The sequence below is a fragment of the Mirounga leonina genome, unplaced genomic scaffold (assembly GCF_011800145.1).
Source record: "Mirounga leonina isolate KUSES-001 unplaced genomic scaffold, KU_Mleo_1.0 Mir_151, whole genome shotgun sequence".
NCBI lineage: Eukaryota > Metazoa > Chordata > Mammalia > Carnivora > Phocidae > Mirounga > Mirounga leonina.
Genome location: NW_023270377.1, coordinates 44,843,668 through 44,864,612, shown reverse-complemented (window position 1 = coordinate 44,864,612; position 20,945 = coordinate 44,843,668). Strand labels below are relative to the sequence as shown.

At 36.6% G+C, this 20,945-nt stretch overlaps 1 protein-coding gene across 8 annotated transcripts in view; it reads left to right on the top strand.

The window, feature by feature from the left end:
• Window positions 1-20,945, top strand: part of GULP1 (GULP PTB domain containing engulfment adaptor 1) — a 250,258-nt gene that overhangs the window by 66,222 nt on the left and 163,091 nt on the right. For 3 of the 8 annotated variants that reach the window (XM_035007561.1, XM_035007562.1, XM_035007563.1), the window contains exons 1-6: window positions 3,580-4,012; window positions 5,746-5,897; window positions 8,546-8,656; window positions 9,822-9,957; window positions 13,784-13,881; window positions 15,186-15,310. The exons of 1 other annotated variant lie outside the window; for it this stretch is intronic. The gene's annotated coding sequence lies outside the window, so the exon portion shown is untranslated. Of the gene's footprint in view, window positions 1-3,578; window positions 4,013-5,745; window positions 5,898-8,545; window positions 8,657-9,821; window positions 9,958-13,783; window positions 13,882-15,185; window positions 15,311-20,945 lie in introns of those variants that run through there. 4 more of the 8 variants (XM_035007557.1, XM_035007566.1, XM_035007558.1 and 1 more) reach the window with 4 other exon arrangements.

The window sequence follows — 20,945 nt, the reverse complement described above, 5'->3', positions numbered from 1 at the left end:
TTGTGTCCTATTAAACATACCAAATCTAATATTGCAGTTTTTCAAAAGGTATACTAAAATCTTCAATTTACATGCAGTGGGCTTAATGTATGCTATTACTACTTTATCATCTGTCTCATTTAGAACTAGCTGACCTCCCTCTAGGTTGCTCGGAAAAATCATTTACTATAGTTAAATAAGTAAATCCTTGTTTCCTATCCAATCATCCTGCTCACAGTGCGCAAGTAATAGGAATCCCTTTTGCGATTCAGTGCTTGCAAATCCCAGGGAAAGCCTTGTTGATTTTCCATGTGGGGGTTCAAATTTCTATTACATGGAGGGAATCATGATGACACTGAGAACACTGGATTTCTTAGCACCCACTGAGAAGGGCCCACTGACCACTTCCTGATCCCCAGGACTACCTGGGTTACTTACTAGAACAGAAATATCTATGGAGAGAATTCACAGTGGACACTAAAGATTTTACTTCCAAGTAGCATGGTCAGAGTACTGGGTTCATTCTACTATGCACTCAGCATCGGCGTTTGTGTGCTAATGAAGCCCAACTAATTTGAATGTTCTACCTCTAGGAAGTATAAAAATAAATCACATGTTTTTATTTGTTGTAGTAACAAATGGACAATGATTTTACCTTTATATGTAATTAGAAATTTTAGTTTATTTGAGCAGATAAATAGAACACAAGTTCCTTGAAGGTGAAGAATCTACTTGTCTATTGTTGTATCACTACTGTCTGGACATATCCCTAACACTTAATATATATTGGTTACATGAATGGATTGTGGTTACTGGAGCAGTATTTCCAGTTTTTCTGTTAGCATTTGTCCGTGTTTGCGTGGATGGGCTAGGATAGATAGAGGAGAGGGTAGGTGCGGGGAAGTTGCCTCAGCTGTAGGTCAGACAGTTGAGCTCTACTGGGTAGACAGAAGCATAGTGTCCAAGGTTACTTTGGACTACCTTCAGGCGCTTCTGAGGAAATACATTAGCTCCAGGATTCAGGATGAAGCAACAGGGAGCTTTAGCTTGTGGGTATGGCCTAGCCATGGAGAAGCAGATGGCATTTAATAGGTAGACACCTAGGGCTTTCACAGGTGTTCTTTTGCAGTCTGGGCCTACCCATGCCAGTGAGTGGGATTTATTTGTCAAGTTTCAGTTATGGAGAGAAAATATAACAAAAGTACATTATTATCCTGGAAACTCAGAAACAGGTACCAAGATAGTAACGGGTACGTACCAAAGCCCACAGAAGGATGCACAGTTAGAAACGTGAGCGTCTACATCCTTCTACCAGAATAGTGGCTTGAGGAGGGAGGAGGCCAGTAAGAAGAGTGACCTAGATCGCTGAATGAAAAATGGAAAAACCTAGGCGCTTTGGCTGTAGGGTGGGCGGGGATCCAGCGTGAAGCCCAGGAATCAGGATGTGGTGATGTCCATGGGTGCACCTGTAACTATCAGTCCCCCCCTCCTCCTTTCTCCTTCTCAGTGTAGCTGCGCCTTGCCATCCTTTCTCTTTTCTCTTTCAACCTTCTCTTTCCCCTTTTCTCACTCTTCTTTCTCCCAAATACAGGGTGTGATTTTGTAAGTACGGTAAAAACTCTGTACCTAATATTTTATAATATAGGAAAGTGAAATCTGATATATAACTGAGAATAATCTAGGAAAAATGGCTGGGCTTTCTTGGTGCTGAGGGATCCATAAAATTGAAAAGTGTATTTTTTCTGCTCTATTGATAGAGTCTACGAATACACATTTAACTTAGCTTCAAGTTAAAAAAAACCAAAACACATGCAAAATGTTTTAAGCACAATAAAGAAAATACAGAAGCTGTAGATAAATTATGTGTGCTTTATTGTTCTTAGGAAGAGAGAGAACAATCATAGCATAGGTTTGTTTGTTCTTGTTTTTATTTTGGAATTAGCTGTAGGGGAACAGAGGTCTACAAATGAAGAGCATTTTTTGGAGGGGACACTTTTTTCAGTGACTTGAGATGCCTAACAGATTTGTGTGGCCTTTATTTCCTTTTCTTTTCATTGGGTTAGTATGATTTTTTCAGAGTGTATTAATTTGTTGGGGTAAAAAAATATTATTTTTACAGTGTTGTATGTGATGTTTCATTCATTTGCAGTTTTAAAACTGGTAACATAGGTGGCTGTTGAGACCTGACAGAAGAGATGATGTTAGGTTCTTTGGATGCAGGGAGGAAGACTCATTTGAGTTACCTCAGTAAGGTGAAGTACTGAAGAAGACAGGAATCCCAGCCACACGTCTAGCCTTTAAAGGAACCCAGGGAAAATGGACTGCAATTCAGAAATGGGAGTAACCGATTCCCTCCTTGCCCCCTACTTGGCAGAGTTGATTCTCTGCCATTGGGATGATGTAGCTCCCTGTCTTTGCTTTATCTGCCGCTACCAGTATTCTATTCTATGTAATATTTCTTTACCTTCTTCTGACTCAGTGTCTGATCACCCATAATCATTATTCTTTATGACTTCTACTGCCTGATAACATCGGTAAAGCATCTTCTCCCTAGGCGGCTTGTTTTCTGCTCCAGTTACAAATAGTCTGATTGGGCGCCTGGGTGGCTCAGTTGGTTAAGTGACTGCCTTCAGCTCAGGTCATGATCCCAGGGTCCTGGGATCGAGTCCCGCATTGGGCTCTCTGCTCCTTGGGAGCCTGCTTCTCCCTCTGCCTCTCTCTCTCTGTCTCTCATGAATAAATAAATAAAATCTTAAAAAACAAAACAAAACAAAACAAATAGTCTGATTGTCTTCCCTGTCAGGATTCAGAATGTAGAGCATGTTCTCGGTTGGGGTAATCCACTCTTGTTTTGTTTAGGTGGAGCTTTTGCAGTAGGTCCCCACTTAAGCTTTAGATGATCTAGTCTTAGCTCAGGTCCTCAGGCCAGTCTCCTCAGAGGGAAAAGGTTATGTTGAGTGCCTTGAGGGAGGTTATTCCTCCAGCAGGAGGATGAGGGCAAGACCTTTATTGATGGATTTATAGGCACAGCAGGCATTTGGGGAGCAATAGATGGCTAGTTTGAGTATAGTGAGAAATTACTTTGGCACAAGGAGTGTAGCAGTTGGAGGACCCCCTGCTGCTCGTAGTTGGCCTTCCATATATTTTTGCCTTGAACAAATGAGAAATAATTGTCCTCACTTAGTTTCCTTAAATCTCATTGCATATTTTATTTGTCACCCCCCTCATTTACTTCGCAGATTTTCCTTTCAACTTAATTTTCATTTATTACTTTATGGGTTATTTTAATCTATAGGTGGGGCTTGAAAATATATAAATAACTTTTTTAAAAAAGATTTTATTTATTTATTTGAGAGAGAATGAGAACTAGAGAGAGAGAGCACATACACAGAGGGAGATGAGGAGAGAGAAGCAGACTCCCCGCTGAGCAGGGAGCCCGATGTGGGGCTCGATCCCAGGACCCCGGGATCACGACCTGAGCCAAAGGCAGACACTTAAACGACTGAGCCACCCAGGCGCCCCGAAAATATATAAATAACTTATACAAGGAGTTAAACTTACTTGGTAATGGTGACATCTATAAGTATGTAAGGCTCTTTCAGTTTTAAAAAGTGATAAAGATTGCTTCTCAGAGTATTGTTGCTGTCTTGAATATGTTACTTCTCTGCAAAGTCCCCAAGTAGGTACTCAAAGACACTACAGGAAACACTGACAAAAAAGCAGAGTTAGAGATTTTGAAATGTGAGACCTATTGCTTTTAAATGTATGTGCTGCTTGTATTTAACTGTGTGTGTGTATGTGTGGTTTATTATTGTTGTTTTTGTTTGTTTGATTTTTGGCAAGGTGGAGCTTGATGACCTATTAAGAGTTTTCTCTCTTCTAGCTCTCCTTTGCCTATCCCCCACCAACTCCTTCCCAGATATCTCGTGAGCATTTACTATGTACCAGCCACAAAGAAAGTGATGCAGTTTTTATCTAACTCACATATACAGTGAGCCTGTGATTGCTGTACTTATAATTCAACTGGCAAGATGTAAGTATGTTGAATAGAATGGTTTCCTTGATTAGGCAGCAATTTTCATTGGTGTACAAGCATCTGATCTATTTTTCAGACTTCACACTGTGTCTGTTTTCTTCTGTAGTAGGTTTTCTTGGCAGGTACTAATAGAAAAAAAAATAAACTTCATTATTTCATTTGGCAGTAAGAAATTTGTAGCGTAGAATAGTTTTCTCACATGAGCTTGCTTTAGCCATAATAGGTGAGGATTTTTCTTTAACAGTATTATCAGTAGTCATAGTTTGAAAAAAAAAAGTGAAATAAGATGATAAATAGTACACAGGATTTTAGCATGCAAACTAGAGGGTTATCGTCTAGTTGTGAAAAGGAAATAAAAAGAGTCAGAATTCCTGAGTTGTGATCTTGGCTCTGATGCTTGTAACTCATCTCTCAGTATTGATTTTCTTTTTTGGTAGAAGAAGGACCCTACATAGAGGACAGGGCTGTTTTTGAAAAACAAGATGTCATTATAACCGTGAAAACATTTTGAAAAGTTAAACTTACACATTCATCACCATTGAGACATGTTCAGAATTAAGTTAGATGCAAGTGCTTAATAGGATGACATCTATTTTGGCGTTTATAACAGCAAGTTAGAGTTCGTATGCATGCTGACTCCTCTGCTAGATGAGAAGCTTCATGACTTCATCTTTATCCCCAGTAAACAGCTGGTGTTCATTAGCGTTCATTGGATGAGTAAAACTGGGTAGAGATGAGGAAGGAGCATATTCATAATATCACTGATTATTATAAACTAGTGCACTAGCTTTCAGTTACATTTTAGAGAGGGGAGTCCATCCCACAGGTAGCTAGGTCATGGTTTCCTTTTGCTTTAGTCTATGAGGTTGCAAGGCTTTTGTTCCTTTCATTTTGCTTTTTTTGCTGTAAATGGTTATAGCAAAACAGAGATGTGCTCTTGGTAATATGATCTTAAGTAACTGAATGAAATGAAGTCTTCATAGTCTGAAGGAATGTACTGTACTGATTTGATTTTAAGTGTTTTCATGCATAGCAAAGAGCTAAAAACTGGTTTGCCTAGTGTTACCGAGTGGGGAGTTTTCCAGAGGAGGGACCCACTGTGGCTAACATTAGTACTTTCTACTTAATAATAGATTTAGAGCGTTTGGAAGACTGCTTTTTGTCATTTACTTCTTCTGACTACTCAGAGCTCGGAAATCAGATATACTTGGTATATTACATGATCTTCTTTTCTCTGTGGCTCAGTGTTGAATTCTTATGAAATGTCTTTGCAGAAACTTTACTTGCAAGTGTGGAACTCTGACATCACTTGTTGGAAAAGGGGAATTTGGTTGTAAATTTTACTTTTTTAGCACAAGTTATAACTTCTCCTGGAATGCATCCTTTTCGGCTAGTAACATGATCTCATATTTGTATAGTACTTTACATTTCTGAAAGTGCTTTTATAGATAGCTCGTTCGAAAATACCCCAAGAGAGAGGAAGCATAGGTATTATTAGCATCATGTGGCAAGTGCTCTGTTGGTTACTTTGACCTACCTTATATGTAAAATATTTGTCAAATGAAATTAGACTTGACCTAATTATGATGACATTTTCACACGTTTACTCTTTTGATAAATCTGTGAACAAAGAAAAGACCTGCTCTATCTATGCTAAACCATATCATTGGATTCTGGAACTTGGGGAGATTAGGTTCAAATGAGATGATTGCAATCTTCTTTGCTCACAGGCAAGATAGGAACCATCTTCATTTATCACAAAGTAACTGAAGAATAACTGAAAAACTAGAGATCTCTTTGATGTTTTGTCTGGATAGAAATAATTCCCTATTGACGAGGAAAATGTGTAACAGAGGAGGCTGAAGAGAAGTTCTTAGCTTGGGTAAATATAATGCTTGTTTATTATAAGTATTTTATGTATTCATTTGATAGCGTAGACTCTATCCTGTGGAGTTGGGGGAAGGCATGACTCAAACGTAGAGTTACAGTTTATGACCTCTTTCTTCAGTGATTATAGTTTATTGAATTTTGTTTGAGATGGAGCTGAAGTCTAAAAGAGGGGGAAAATGGAGAAGAAAATTCTAGGGAAGGATCAGGTACCTTTGGAGAACAATGCTTATTTAGATAGCATATTACATTTGAACCTATTTAAGAAAAAAGAAAATGAGATTTGCTAAGCTAAACTTTCTTTATAGCTGACATTTATTTGGGGAGAACTTCTTGGTGCCTTATGATATTTTGTGCACTGAGTCTTCAAAAATAAATTGTGAAATTATAAACCCAGGTATTTGATATATCCTTATTAAGTCTCTTATAAAATAAAGTTGGGTTTATTTTTCCAGCTTTGTAAACAGTGATAGTTCCAAGTCTTTATTTTTGATAGGCCATTCAGATACTACATAGTAGATATCAAATCCTTATCAGATAGGGAAAAGCTATTAAAGGGTTGGGTGTCAACATAAATAATTGCCCTAGAAACTTCTATGACCAGTTAGTAAGGCACAATGTTTACTTAGGTGTTGTCTTTGTGAAAAGTTCCAAAGAAATATGAAAATAACTTATTAGAGTAGAATCAGGTAGGAATAATTCTATTAAGCTTCCAATCAGGTCTTTATTTGCGTTTATGTAAAACATAACATTAATTCATCAGGAATTAAGAGAGATTATTCATCTTGTGTAATTTTTAATTAATAAACGCTCCACATCACCTATTGCATATTAGATTTATAAAGTTGTTCATATCCATCCTGAATCTGTTTATTTACCAGTTATTTAAATCAATCACATTTATGCTGTCTTCAATTGAAGTTAAGATATAACGCTCCAGTCTAAAGTTCATGAAAGCCCGTATTGTATCATTTTTTTTTAAGATATTATTTATTTATTTGAGGGAGAGAGATTGAGAGAGAGAGCAAGCGAGCACAAGCGGGGGAGGGGCAGAGGGAGAGGGAGAATCAGAAGCAGGCTCCACACTGAGCAGGGAGCCCGATACGGGGCTCCATCCCAGGACCCTGGGATCATGACCTGAGCCGAAGGCAGATGCTTAACTGGCTGAGCCACCCAGGCACCCCTATATTATATCATTTCTTAAGAAAACACAAACGTTTTCAAAAATAAAAACAAAAACAAAACAAAAAAGAAAAGCAAACATTTTAAACTATGTAAGTTCTGCCCTCTTAATTATTTTTTAAAAATTATTTATGGGGTGTCTGGGTGGCTCAGTTGGGTAGGCGTCTGCCTTTGGCTCAGGTCATGATCCCAGGGTCCTCAGATCCAGCCCTGCATTGGTTCCAGGCTCAACGGAGAGCCTATTTCTCCCTCTCCCTCTGCCCCTCCCCTCCACTCATGCTCTCTCTCGCTCTTTCTCTCAAATAAATAAATAAAATCTTATTTATTTATTTATTTGAGAGGACAGGAGCAAAGGGGCAGAGGAAGAGGGAAAGAGAATCTTAAGCAGATTCCCCGCTGAACACAGAGCCTCTGGGCAGGGTTTGATCTAAGGACCCTGAGATTCCAATCCAAGCTGAAATCAAGAGTTGTTAATTTAACGGACTGAGCCATCCAGGTGCCCCTCTGCCCTCTTAATTATTAAAAACCTACTAAAGACTCATCTGACCTTTCATGTCCTTTTCAGCTTCTAACAGCAGCAGATACCTTCAAAACACCAAAAAAGTAGCTGAATAACAATTTTGTAAAACACTTTTTTTAATGTATCTTTCAATTATTTGGCCCATTTTATACTGTTAGCTCAATTTGGAGAAAGTCAGATGAAAATTCAATAAAATAGGGACACCTGGATAGCTCAGTAGGTTAAGCATCTGCCTTTGGCTCAGGTCATGATTGTGGGGTCCTGGGATCGAGTCCTGCATCAGGCTCCCTGCTCAGTGGGGAGGCTGCTTCTTCCTCTGCCTCTGCCCCTCCTCCCTGCTCATGCTGTCTCTCTCTGACAAATAAAGCCTTTAAAAAAAATTCAATAAAATACATATTATACATTAGTAAATAGCATATATTCCAGAGTGATCATTTGCTTGAACTTGACAGAAAACCAATTAAAATTCAGTTAAACGAAACAAAATAGATATTGGTTATTACAGTTTAAAGTTCTGGAGTGATGCTTCAGGCAAGGCTGAATCCAGGTATTCAGTTGTTTCTCTCTCATGGCTCTGTTTTTCCTGACTTGGTTTCTTTTGAAGGTAGGAAATGAGAGGACAAAACAGCCATCAGTCTTTCAATCCTCAATTTAATCAACTCATATGGAAAGGGATTGCTGCTTTCCATATAGTTATAGAAAAAGGTGCTGATTTGATTTTCCTTATTTTAACTTAGGGCACATTTCCATTCCTGAGTAACTAATTATGACTAGGGTCCTGGTACTCTCAGGCTAGTCTTGGAACTAGCACTAGAGCCACCCCCAGTCAAACATAACTACCAGGAAGAAGGGAAGGAGTATAGGTCTGCAAAGAAAACCCAGGGTGCAGTTATGAGAATGTGGTTTTTTTGTTTGCTTTTTGTTTTTTTTTTCCCCCACAGGAACGTGATGGCAGGAAAGTGCAATGTATGTATATATTAAATTAAATGAAGAGTGAAATGTATGCTGTAAGGTGAAAATACCATTGAGCAAAAGAACAGCAGGTTAAAATGGTACACTAATATTTCATAGCAGATCAACATAAAGAATGGTTGCAAAATCTTGATACTGAAAATGTTTGATTGCTGAAGAAAGGCCTTGAAACATAACCAGTCAGCATATAAAATACTTATGGATGATAGCACCTCAAAAGACTATTTCCTCATCCATAAGATAATAATTAGTTAATAGTAGATGCATTTATATACTTTTTATGTGCTGAATTGTATTGATACAGAAGGTTTTCTAGATTTTATTGAGCAGTGTTTATATAATTTAATTATATCCAATTATAGTGTTACTGCAATTAATTTAGAGACAAAGATGAATAAAAATCTCCTTCCCATCCTCCACCTTAACTGTGGGAAATTGGAACACTGAATTATAGCTCACTGAAATTTGCCTTTAAATACATTACATACTTCATAGATATTAACATGAATAAAATTAAACTCCACAGGACTGGAAAAATTAAGCTAATGACTTTTTATGTAACCCAAGTTAATGAGTATTTTCTGCCCCAATTTTTTATTAAGGAATCAACCACAGTTTCTTGATTTCCTTCATTTCAGCAGTCTCTGTTGTGTGGCTATTTACAAAAATGCTTTATAAGAGCGTTTATTGAAGAGGTGCTCCATTTCCACAAACACTGAAATATATTTATATAGTTTTACAATTTTTTTAGTAATAAAGATTTTCAAAAATTAAGGGTGGCTTTTAGCATAGGTGTTTTATAATTTTTTTTTTTAGTCTCCTGAGTATGTTTTGATATATTAAAATACTATAGTAAAGAATAGTAACTCATGATTTTGTTTTCTGAGATAAAGGTAGGAAGGAAAGAAGAGTACAGAGAAAGTAAGGAAGAAAAGAGGGAAGAAGGAAGGACAGAAGGAAGGAGCTTAAAATATGGAGACTATTTGGAAAAAATTCTGTTTTTAAAGAACGTGGTGTTGAAATCCATATTGGCAGTGTTTTAGAAATAATCCTAGTATTAGAACTAAATAAGATGATTAATTAAAAAATTAAAGCTAATTAAATTTATAAAATATATTAGGTAGATACAACCATTAAATAAAATTCTTTGACACCTTTGATAATGAGTTAGCTGCTTTAATGCCTTTGTATTCGCTCATAGCTAAGATCTTAAAGTAAGGACTAACAACTTACATTATTTTGTAGGTAAAATATATAACTGACATTAAGGGAAACTGAAAACCAACCTTTCCTTATCTAATGACGGAACTGAGTGGTGAATGTAGTTACTTGGGAGAAGAGCAATGAAGACAGAGGGAATAAAAAATCCAAAGGCTTTGAGGTATATATTTGGCTCAAAATCTCAGAAAACCTCATTAAAATATAAATACAGCACACCAAAAGGAAAATAAAAATTATAAAATAAGTATTTAATAAATTAAGTACATAAAAGTTGTACCTTACTTGCAGTTAAATAAATACACATTTTAGCAAAAGACAAATTTTTGAACAATCAAATTGTCAAAGATTAAGAAAAAAATCGTTGCTGGCAAGGATGGCTGTAATTAGCATCATCATCTGCTGTTGGTGGAAGCCTTTGTTAGTTTATCTTTCTAGAAAACAACTTGGTGATGTGTATGAAAACACCTGAAAGATCAAATACTTTTGAACTAGTAATTTCATTTCTAGGAAGCCTTAATAAAGCAATAATTTGAGACGAACACAAATATTTATGTGCTGTGTATTGCAGTTTTCTTTGTAATATATAAGTATGGAACGATAGCAGAAGTGATAAAATGATTGTGAATTACTGAGTCCTATTTTTATGTGCCAGGCACAGTGAGTACTGCTGTGTATGGAATGTCTCATGTCTTTCTTTCTAAATTCATATGATGTAGAGTTAGTGTTTATTTGTTAATTTCCCTACCACTGTATTCATAATAAGTTAGATTTCCTTGGGGGAATCACCTTTATCCTGTGTAGTAGCCATGTGATTTAGGAGAACTGACCATATCTGTCTCTCCAGGAATGCACCCTGGTTGGCCAGAGCGACTCATTGACTCTGCACTCCCAGTGATTGGTTGGGGATGTGCATGTCACCTTCCTGGCTCAAACAGAGTAAATCCCAGAACTTTTGATGACTGACTCAGGGAGAATAGCTTTGTCTCCTGTTGCTCTCTTGCTCTTCTTTTTTCCTCATTCCTCCAAACATTGCTAAGATTTCCATCCCTTTCCCTAGTCAGATTTAGTTTATTCTTCGAATTCCTATTGCATTAAAAGTTTCTCTACCATACTATGAATTTCACTCTGCCCTACATCATTCATTAACTCAAGTCATGAATTTTTAACCTGTGTCCTGTTGTCAGCATTTCGGATCCATCTCATTGCCTGGGCTGTGTTATTGATTGATTGATTGATTGCCTGGGCTGTGTTTTTTACATAAAGGGTTCTTAATATTTGAGAGACCAGAGTTTGTGAAGAGTTAATGTTAAAAAAGAACAAAGGCTCTACCTTAACCTACTTAGGCTGAAAAATATAATAACCAAAAGTTTCACAGAAAGTGACTTGTGTTTCCCACCGATTTCACCAGAAAGGGTGAATGACTTGATAATTGTTCTCCAACTTCTTCTAATTAGGAGAATTTCCTGCTGGTGACAGCTTGAAAGCACCTCTAAAAGTTTCATGTCAAATTCAGAGGAAAGAACTAGGTTGAATTTGTTTTTAAATTGGCGAATTTAAAATTGTTATTAATTCTGAAATAGTTTGTCATGTGTCATCCTCTGTCACTTTTTTCTTTCCATAATGAGAGCTGAGGAAAGGGAACTTAACATGCACATTGAATGACAACAGATGGTAGGAGTTCTTGGTCCAGACTGACATCTCTGAGAATAGGAAAGCCCGGGGCCAGAGTTGTCTTGGTCTTGCTCTGTTCCTACATGAATTAAATCCCAAGCACCATTCCAGGTTTACATCTTACAAATATGAATGCCTACAGTCTATTTCTATTTTGCATTACCATTTAACAAATATACATAGATTTCTAAGGAGCAGTTTGCTTATCTCACCTTCTCTCTTTCATGATCTCCTGAGAGCCACATTTGACACATGATCTTCCTAAAATACATATCTTCTTGCTCCACTTTCCTGTTTTATCATACTCCTACCATCTTTAGGGTAAAATCCAAATTTCATGGCATGGCGTTCAAGAACCTTTCCGATATGGCCTTACCTTACTGCTAAAAACTCTTCTAAACCATTCTGTAAACATTCTCTTTTCAAATCCTATATACCTAACTGCTTGCCTATCCTTGAAGGTGGCATGTTGTTTCTTATTCCTGTGCCTTTGCTTATGATGTTCCCTCGCCAACTGTGGCCTTTCCCAGTTTCTTCATCGGATGACTTCTAAACTGAAGGTTCACAGATTCCATCTTTTCTAGCGGGACTTTCCTAAACATTTCTATGTTTCTTCTGCACTTGACCTTGCCGTTAACATCATCCTTATCAATTGACGAATGCAAAGGTGGCCGTGGACTTATTTCTTCTCCCTAATGACTGATACAATTGGGTATTCAGTACATGCTCAATGAATATTTGTCTGATGAACTAAATTAATTTTCCAGCTTTCCATTCCTTAGAGCATAGGGGTATAGTTATGAATGTATGTATGCCACTGCCTTGGTGAGAAGACTAAAATGAACAGGAAGTGATTGCGCCCAGCCACTGTGACAGTTTATACCCTTTTCCCTGGGGCATTAGAGTGAAAGCATTTGAGAAGACATCATTAAGAAGAGATTCTAAGGCATCTGGACTAAGATGCTAACGCATGCTAAGTCATTTGGACTTTGTCCAGAGGGTGATATGACCAGCTTAGTTGTTAGTCAGCTCATGGCCGACTGCTAATAGGTTGGTGAGGATGTAAACTGGGAGAAGAAACAAAATGGGCGTCTCTTGTATTAAGTAGAATAGAATTTATTCTGATTTAACTTTATGATAATGGGTAAAGAAAATGAGGGATTATAATGCCAGGTTTCTGCTTGAATACTTAGAATGAAAATTACAGTATTTACTTAATTAAAATCACAGGACAAAGAAAAAAAAAGGAAAAAGAAAATCACAGGCCAAAGATCTGCTTTTGTATATTTTGAATTTAGTTGCCCAGAGAGAATAAAAGATGAGTATCTAGGAAAACTTTCTTTTGCAACATTTTGTAAATTAGTTTGGGATATTGCTAAGTTCTTGGGGCTAGCTATAAAAAGAAAAATAAGTAGCAAAATGATTTTGAGAAAGTTTTAAGATCATGATAATGCTGGTTTCTATTTCATTTCATGACAAGAAGAAATATGTCTTAGCCTGGCTTGTTTGTTTTAGTTGGTTTTACTGTGTATGAAATACTTAAAGATACCATGTTGCATTAACAGATTGAAGCATGTAGTCATATTGCAATGTTAATCATGTTAGTTTCTTAAACTAACACTGTTGGGAAAAATGAAGGTTCTGGTAAAGAAATGACTGGCATCACTTAATTTCATACACATCTTCAAATTTCATATTAATATATAATAAATGGTGGCAAAATAAGATGAAATTGAGTGTATTATGTTCATACTAAAATTTTAAGAATCAAGTTGGAAACAAGATTTTATATTTTAAAATAAAAATATAATCAAAAGAACAACCCATAAGCACATCTCATTTTTTGCAAGAATATTTGAAAATGCTCTTTATCTGCACAAATTTAATCATATCAGACATGGGACAGTCCACTTCAGAGTATATGTCATTTTCTTGCAAGAAGAAAGATAGAAGTAGGCACAAGTTCATTCTTGTTTTTTAATGTGGATATTTTCGTGCTCTTCTTTATTCTGTCACATTGTATGATATATTCTAGGCTGAAAACATTTTCTCAGTAAGACTGGATTTCAGTCAGTCTGAGATAGAAATACAAACTGTGGGGATGTTAAATTGGATTAACCACTTTAAGGAAAATATTTACTTTCCTATAACATTTTGGAATGGGATTTTTTTGGAATAGTCTTGTTACTTATGTTATCTTAGGGGATTTCTTTCTTATTTATTTTCATAAGACCAATATTTGCACAAAATAGAGAAATTATCATTATGTTAAAAAAGAACTAATTTTGTCTCTCCTTTTCTCCCTTCTCCCTAAGACAAAACAGAAAAATGATCTAATTAGTCACTTTGGAAATCATGACATAGTTTCACGGTTACCTTTTAGCTGTGTCATGTTTGAATTCTAAAGCTGGAGGTATGTGGTAATGGAGCCTTTACATTTTGAGGAACGAGAAAATGAATTGTATCATATATATACCCTAAGATTGAGTAAACGCTAAAAGAGTACCATGTGATTTAATAAATAATAGGCATCACTGGGTAGATAAACTTTTTTTCACTAAAATTATAAAATACCCATATATGGCCTTACAATGAACCATGCTCATATTTTAATTCAAATTTTAGAGTCATTGTCTGTTGTGGTAGATGTTGTTGATGATCTGTCTGTAAACCCTTTCCTTTAGTGTCTCCCAAACAAACTTATTTACTTGAATTATTATGTCAGACTTTGCCTCTGGGGCCACCTAAACGAAGATCCTTTCTTTTCTTTCTAAAGTTCTGTTAGAAAATGAACTGGAATAGCATGAAAAAATAGACTTCTGAAGAAAATTGTAGCTAAGAGGAAAAAAGGTAGTGTTCAGAATATTCACATGGCTAAGACACAAAGAGGCAGAAATAAAATATTTGAGATCTGCTTTTAGTCTATAATTTGAGAAAGTCAAAAATATAGATCTGGCTTTACCAACAGTCTATATTAAAGTTATGGAGGGAAGCAGAACAAAAGAGTGAGATACATTTTTGTATTTTTGCCAAAACAAAACAGAAAAAACAGCTATTTTGACAAGAAGAGATACTATACTGTGAATATTTTTGCTAGTATTTGAAATTTATATCAGAGGTACATTTGAAGTGACCAAATTAAGGGAAGGCATAATTTGTGTTGCATCTGGAAAGGCTTTTTCCTTTCGTCTGCTGGAATAAAAAATGTAAAAATCTTAATCAGCCACATATAGCATGAGAATGAATAGAAGGATAAGTTACCTAAATGCTTTCTCCTTAGCAGTGGAAGTGGAATGAAAGTTAAAATAGATCAGTGCTTTCTAAAATTCTGTTTCATCTTCTTAATCAGGGACGGAGTATGCACTTGGTTGGTTTAATTAGCTGCTGACTGGAGGAGATAGCAGGGGCTAGCTGTAGGGGGAAGGGGTGTATTATCAACCAGCCATCACTGTGCTTTCATAGTAAGATAGCCATGAGTTAAAACACTTAACTTACTATCTAGCAATTTTGGTATTTGATCTTATTTAGCAATCTGTTATTTTATCTTTTCCAAAAAATTAACACGCTTTACCACTTTTTTTATTAGGTAATTTTCTTGAACTTTCACAAGAAACATACTTAGAATTTTAGAATATGTACCGTAAGCTCTGAATTAAAATACACATAAATGTAATTATTGGTTAATTCTACTCAGTCCAATTTTAATTTTATTTTTAGTTATATGTGATTCCTTCTGGTATAGGAGAGGAAGTGATTGAGGAACTCAAATGGCAACTGTGTGATTGAAACTATTCAAAGTCAAGCGTCTGCATATTCTTTCAACTGTATTCGAGCACTCCCAGGTAAGAATTTGTGATTGTTTATATACTTACCACCATTTTGAAAAAAGATTTGAAACTGTAAACAATGTTTTTATTTTGTACCAAATACTTAAAAACATAGTTTTATTGCAGAATATGGTAAAATACATTAAAGCAAAATAAAGTTAAAATCACAAATGAGCCTGTTTTTCTAAAAATAACTTCTTGAGATGCTTGTGTGGCTCAGTCGGTTAAGTGTCCAACTCTTGATCTCGGCTGAGGTCTGGATCTCAGGGTCGTGAGTTCAAGGCCCGAGTTGGGCTTCACACTGGGCATGGAGCCTACTTAAAAAATAAATAAATAAATAAAAACAAAAAACTTCTGTTACCATTTTGTTCTATATCACTTAATGTTTTGTTGGTTTTCCCCTTTAAACAAAGTTAGGATATGTATTGTTTGCTGAATTTCTTTATTATTTTTGTCACATCTATTTTGTTCTGAGAACATGAATTAATGTCTCATATTTTTTTGTTAATATAAACATAAATAATTTTAAAATATTTTTTAGATTGTGTTTATTATTCAGACAATATCTTTATAGATAGATTGGTATGTACGTCACTCATTTTGCATTGGGAGAGTTACTAAAAGTAGCATCACTGGCTCAATGGCTATAATATTTCAAAGGCTTTTTATTATTTCTGAATTTACCTCCAGAAAGTAGTAATGAGTTACAGTTTTTGTTACCATTTTTGAAAATGTTTATTGATCCATGACTTAAAATATTTTCATTCAAAGAAATTCCCAAACAAAACCTAGTTTGTGTTGAAGAAAAAATTCAAAATTAAGTCAGTATTCTAAATTTTACTTGTAAGCAGTAGCACTCTCTACTCACATATATTCGGCCAATATATCCCTTACATAACCAAGTGTATAAGAAAAGTAAATATTACATATGTATAATCTTTCTGCACTGTCTAAAAATACATTATTTATAAGTGGTAACAAATATATTTTATTCAATTAGTATTTAGTGAAAATTTATTATCGTACTAAGCCTTATCGTACTAAGATATCGTACTATATCATACATAGCCTAAGCGCTATGATTATTTGATTATTATTGATGGTGGTGGTGATGGTAGACATTAAGGACAGGAAGGTATAGAAGTATTTTCTTACCTCTTTCAATTTTCAATAAAATGTGGCAAGGTAAGAAACTATTTCAGTTCCTTAGGTAAAAGTAGAATGTGCTAGGTGCCAAGAACACTTCACAAATGAGAGCCCAGTTGAGTTGTGCTTTTTAGAGTAGGTAGAACTTTGATGGGTGAACATTTAAATGGAGGGCAAAGTTGGAGCAAAGATACACAGCTGAGAAAGAAAGGGGGGTATTCAGGAAATAGGAAGGATAAGGTAGATATAGCAAAGTGATGGGAAATATGTTCTGTATTTGGATTTCTCTACTTAGGCATTTATATTTCATCATTACACATTGAAGGAACAATTGCAGGGGAATGAGATGGTCCATGAAGTCCTCTAAGAAGCTTAATATAGAAGTGATACGTGTGTTAGACTAAGGAAGGGAGAGCAAACCCAAAGGAAGGGAGAATGATTTGTAGACTTTTCCTTTCATTTTCATCAGCATTTGTTAAACACTTGCTGTTTGTCAGGTACTTGAAGAACTTGAGAAACTGTAGAAAAAAAGTTGAAGACATAATCTTTATTCCTGAGGAGGTTGTAGTGTGGGGGATGAGACATGCATGACCAACAAATAAATAGTGTAACAATAGAATCACATTATTAAAAAAGATTTCAATTATTTATTTGAGGGGGGAGGGGCAGAGGGAGAAGTACACTCTCCACTGAGCAGGGAGCCCTAGGAGGCCTAGCTCGATCCCAGGACCCTGAGATAATGACCTGAGCCAAAGGCAGATGCTTAACCAACTGAGCCACTCAGGCACTTCCAATTATTCACGTTTTTAGATAGACTAGTTGGTAACTAATTATGTAGAGATGCAGGTACTAGATTATCAACTGGTGAGGTTTTCTCAAAGACATCAAGTCTGATCAAGGTTACCGAGGAAGCAGTGTTTCTAAACATTGGAAGAATTCAAACAAGAAGCAGTGGAAATTTTATCTAGGGTGAGAATAATGTAAATAAAAACCAAGGCAGTGAAACTCTCACTCTTTGCAGATGATATGATACTTTATGTGGAAAACCCAAAAGACTCCACCCCAAAACTGTTAGAACTCATATAGGAATTCAGGAAAGTGGCAGGATATAAAATCAATGCACAGAAATCAGTGGCATTCCTATACACCAACAACAAGACAGAAGAAAGAGAAATTAAAGAGTCGATCCCATTTACAATTGCACCCAAAACCAAGTGATACCTAGGAATAAATCTAACCAAAGAGACAAAGGATCTGTACTCAGAATACTCATGAAAGAAATTGAGGAAGACACAAAGAAATGGAAAAACGTTCCATGCTCACGGATTGGAAGAACAAATATTGTGAAGATGTCAGTGCTACCTAGAGCAGTCTACACATTTAATGCAATCCCTATCAAAATACCATCCACTTTTTTCAAAGAAATGGAACAAATAATCCTAAAATTTGTATGGAACCAGAAAAGACCCCGAATAGCCAGAGGAATGTTGAAAAAGAAAAGCAAAGCTGGTGGCATCACAATTGCGGACTTCAAGCTCTATTCCAAAGCTGTCATCATCAAGACAGTATGGTCCTGGCACAAAAACAGACACATAGATCAATGGAACAGAATAGAGAGCCCAGAATAGGACCCTCAACTCTGTGTTCAACTAATCTTCGACAAAGCAGCAAAGAATATCCAGTGGAAAAAAGACAGTCTCTTCAACAAATGGTGTTGGGAAAATTGGACAGCCACATGCAGAAGAATGAAACTGGACCATTTCCTTACAGTACACCCCAAAATAGACTCAAAATGGTTGAAAGACCTCAGTGTGAGACAGGAATCCATCAAAATCCTAGAGGAGAACACAGGCAGCAACCTCTTCGACCTCAGCCACAGCAACTTCTTCCTAGAAACATCACCAAAGGCAAGCGAAGCAAGGGCAAAAATGAACTATTGGGACTTCATCAAGATAAAAAGCTTTTGCACAGCAAAGGAAACAGTCAACAAAACCAAAGGACAACTGACAGAATGGGAAAAGATCTGCAAGTGACTTATCAGATAAAGGGCTAGTATCTAAAATCTATAAAGAACTTATCAGACTCAACACCCAAAGAACAAATAATACAATCAAGAAAAGGGCAGAAGACATGAACAGACATTTTTCCAAGGAAGACATCCAAATGGCCAACAGACACATGAAAAAGTGCTCAACATCGCTCGGCATCAGGGAAATCCAAATCAAAACCTCAATGAGATACCACCTCACACCAGTCAGAATGGCTAAAATTAACAAGTTAGGAAACAACAGATGTTGGCGAGGATGCGGAGAAAGGGGAGCCCTCCTACACTGTTGGTGGGAATGCAAGCTGGTGCAGCCACTCTGGAAAACAGTATGGAGGTTCCTCAAAAAGTTGAAAATAGAGCTATCCTACGACCCAGCAATTGGGGTATTTACCCCAAAGATACAAATGTAGTGATCCAAAGGGGTACATGCACCCCGATGTTTATAGCAGCAATGTCCACAATAGCCAAACTGTGGAAAGAGCCAAGATGTCCATCGACAGATGAATGGATAAAGAAGATGTGGTATATCTACACAATGGAATATTATGCAGCCATCAAGAAAATGAAATCTTGCCATTTGCAATGACGTGGATGGAACTGGAGGGTATTATGCTGAGTGAAATAAGTCAATCAGAGAAAGACATGTATCATATGACCTCACTGATATGAGGAATTCTTAATCTCAGGAAACAAAATGAGGGTTGCTGGAGGGGTGGGGGGTGGGAGGGATGGGGTGGCTGGGTGATGGACACTGGGGAGGGTATGGGCTATGGTGAGCGCTATGAATTGTGTAAGACTGATGAATCACAGACCTGTACCTCTGAAACAAATAATACATTATATGTTAAAAAAAAAAGATAGTAGGAAGGGAAAAATGAAAGGGGGGGAAATCGGAGGGGGAAATGAACCATGAGAGACTATGGACTCTGAGAAACAAACTGAGGGTGTTGGAGGGGAAGGGGGTGGAGGGATGGGTTAGCCCAGTGATGGGTATTAAAGAGGGCACGTACTGAATGGAGCACTGGGTGTTATATGCAAACAGTGAATCATGGAACACTACATCAAAACTAATGATGTATGGTGATTAACATAATAAAATAAACTTAAAAAAAAGGAAGCAAACATCTGACTAGAAAAAAAAAAACTAAGGCAGTGGTATAAGTGCTGGGAGGTTAAGGGGAGGGTCTTTTACATTAGGCAAGAGGGGTATGTTGATGGAATTAACAAAAATGGGGAGAATAGTGCAAAAGGGAGATTTTTTTTGTTGGTAAAATTATAAGTTTGGTTTTGAACACTGAGGATTTTTCTGCCAGAGTCTCTCACTGTGTTTTATCGCTTTCATTGCAATTCCTTATATAATTGAGGATTCATTTATTTATTATTAAAAGTGATTTGAGTTTCCTTAAAATGAAAGTAAAAGTACAATAAGGGTGAAAACAAGTTACACCAAACAAAACATGAACTTAATAATCACTGTATATTTAATTTAGCCTTAGCCTTTTCAGCACAGCAGAAGTGGATATATGTTCTTGCCCTAAAAGCTTAGATAAATTTATTATAGGAGTCTTAGTGTAATGGACAGGAAAAGTGTTCTTATTACTTAGAGGTATTTTAAATTTTGCATTGTTGAAAGGAAGGGAACTTTGATAATATATAGTTATAGGTAGGTCAGTTTGTGGAAACTAAGAATTCACCTTCTCCAGGAAGTCTTCTCTGACCTGGACCAGATCCTTCTTCTATGTGCTATGTACCTTAACCCAGTTTACATTCCTCTGTCGTACCGTGCATGTGGTCTTGTCTATCGTTCCCTGAGACTCTAAGATTCTTGAGGATTGGCTCATCATTTATCATTACAGATACAAACTTAGATCTATATAAAACCCACCACAATGTTAGTTTTATAGAGGATACTCTATAAATATTTCTTAAATGCTAAACTGAATCATTCCCATAGCTTGTCTTAATTCTTTTTGACCTAGCCTTGACATTTTTGTGAGCTCCATATTAGTTTTCTATTGCTGTATGGTAAATCACTTCTAAAACTTAGCAGCTTAGAACAGTGCTTGTGTATTATCTTACGGTTTCTGGACACAGTTTAGCAGTGCCTCTGGCTCTGGTCTCGTGATGCTGCAGTCATGCTGTCAGCTGGAGCTACAGTCATTTCAGAGCTCACCTGGGGCTGAAGAGTCCACTTCCAGGCTCAGCCATGGGGAGGCCTCTCTCTGTAGGGCTGCCTCACCATATGGAAGCTAGTTTTCTCTGGGACAAGCAGTCCAAGAGGGAGCAAAAGTGAGCACGCCTACGGAAACAACATTCCTTTACAACCAAATGTAGGAAGTGTCATTCCATGTGCAGTGAGTTGAGTGATGGCCCCCAGAAATATGTTCCAGTCCTAACCTGTGGTACTTGTGAATGTAACATTTGGAAAGTGCCTTTGAAGATGTAATTCGACTAAGG